The sequence below is a fragment of the Pteropus alecto genome, unplaced genomic scaffold, assembly GCF_000325575.1.
Source record: "Pteropus alecto unplaced genomic scaffold, ASM32557v1 scaffold335, whole genome shotgun sequence".
Taxonomy (NCBI): domain Eukaryota; kingdom Metazoa; phylum Chordata; class Mammalia; order Chiroptera; family Pteropodidae; genus Pteropus; species Pteropus alecto.
In genome coordinates, this window is record NW_006436757.1 from 212331 (window position 1) to 213907 (window position 1577).

Below are 1577 nucleotides of genomic sequence, written 5' to 3' on the forward strand. Positions count from 1 at the left end.
TTTAGGGCACTGAGTCAAACCTGGCTGGGTGAGGAAAGAGACTGAAACAAGAGGGAGAGAGTGTGACAAGGCATTTCCTGGTTCCCTGGGAATCTACCTGGGCTCCTGTGTGCACATGCACACATCCGGACCCTCAGAATCCAGCCGCTTCCCATATCCATGGTGATGCACAAACAGCCCCTCAACAAAGTCCTTTGACCTGTCTCAGATCTGCCTGAGATTTTGATTTCCACTGATGTGGCATCTGAAAGTTTTGGAGGTGAGGGCAGACCCCCTGCCAGGGCTGGGACTTGGAGCTGGACAGGAAAAGGTCATCATGGGTGTGGAGGGCTCCCTGCCAGGTCCTGGAGCCTCTGTCCCTACTCCTCGAGTCACCTCCCTACCTGATGCATCACCAAAATCAGCCTCTCTTCAATTGGCTTCCCTGTATCTTCTAGCCAACCCTGTTTTTACTGTCTTTTGGTCAGCGGTCAATGGGCCGAGCTGGGATACCAGTGGGATGGTGGGAAGAAGCCCCAAGAAGAGGGCCTCAACCTTTCCGTAGAACTCCCAAGAGATCCTCCCTGAGGATACCTGGCATTCTCTTTGCCTTGCAGTTCTCTCTGCAGCATCCTGGTGTTTCCCCTGTGTCAGGGTGGAGATGGGATGCACACAGGGCAGGTGCCTGGAGCAAGTTGTTCAGGATTCCCAGGGAGAATTCCAGGTTAGAGAACCTAGGACTCTAGCTGACCAGACACTCCTCTCAGTGAGAGAAGGGAGTACTCTAGCTTGGGGCGGGGGTAGGGAAGTGGGGGGTGGGAGGAGGGAGGTGCTCAGTTCCCACTTGAGCCTTAGAGTATGGCTTAAGCTTCCCCAAAAGCCCAGGCCAGGGGAAGAAAACAAGGGATTGCTTGCTCCTACTCTGAACCTTCCAAACACGCCCCCACCACCACCACCACCCAACTTGGAATTCCCAAACTTGGAAGGACACAGGAAGCTGGAGGCAGCTCACTCATTCCTCGGGCTGTGGAGCAGCTGGAGGAAGAGGAAGGACAGATGGGTGGGGGTGGGGGTCAGAGGATCAGGTAGAGCCGGCAGGTCATGGGTTGGCTGGTGGAGCCAGTCTGAGGGCCAGGCTGCTGATGTCACCAGTCTGCAGCTTCGGGTTCAGGGACCTCCCCGGCAGGACGAGTCCCAGGACCAAGCCCATGGACCAAGCCCATGGGCTGAGCCTGACCTGGGTTGCATGGGAGCCTGGCAGCAGAGACTGCTGAGAGCACAGATTGAGAACCTGAGCTTGGAAACGAAGGGTCTGCTGGATATGTAGTGTGGATGAAGGCGGTTCCTTGTCCCATTACCCTCAGGAGAAGAGACTCCTTAAGCACCCATTCTAGCAGGAATCAGCCTGGCGTAGCAGTCCCACCAAAGCCTTCCACTTTCACTCCAGCTTCATCCCTGACAGACCCCGACCCCGCCCCCTCCCTAGCCTCTCCTGCACTATTTCGTTTCCACAGTTGTTCAATTCCTCGAAAGGGCAAACAGGTTTCAGCCCGGGCAGAGCTTATTTCCTGCCCCTACCTCAGGAAACAGCCCCAGGG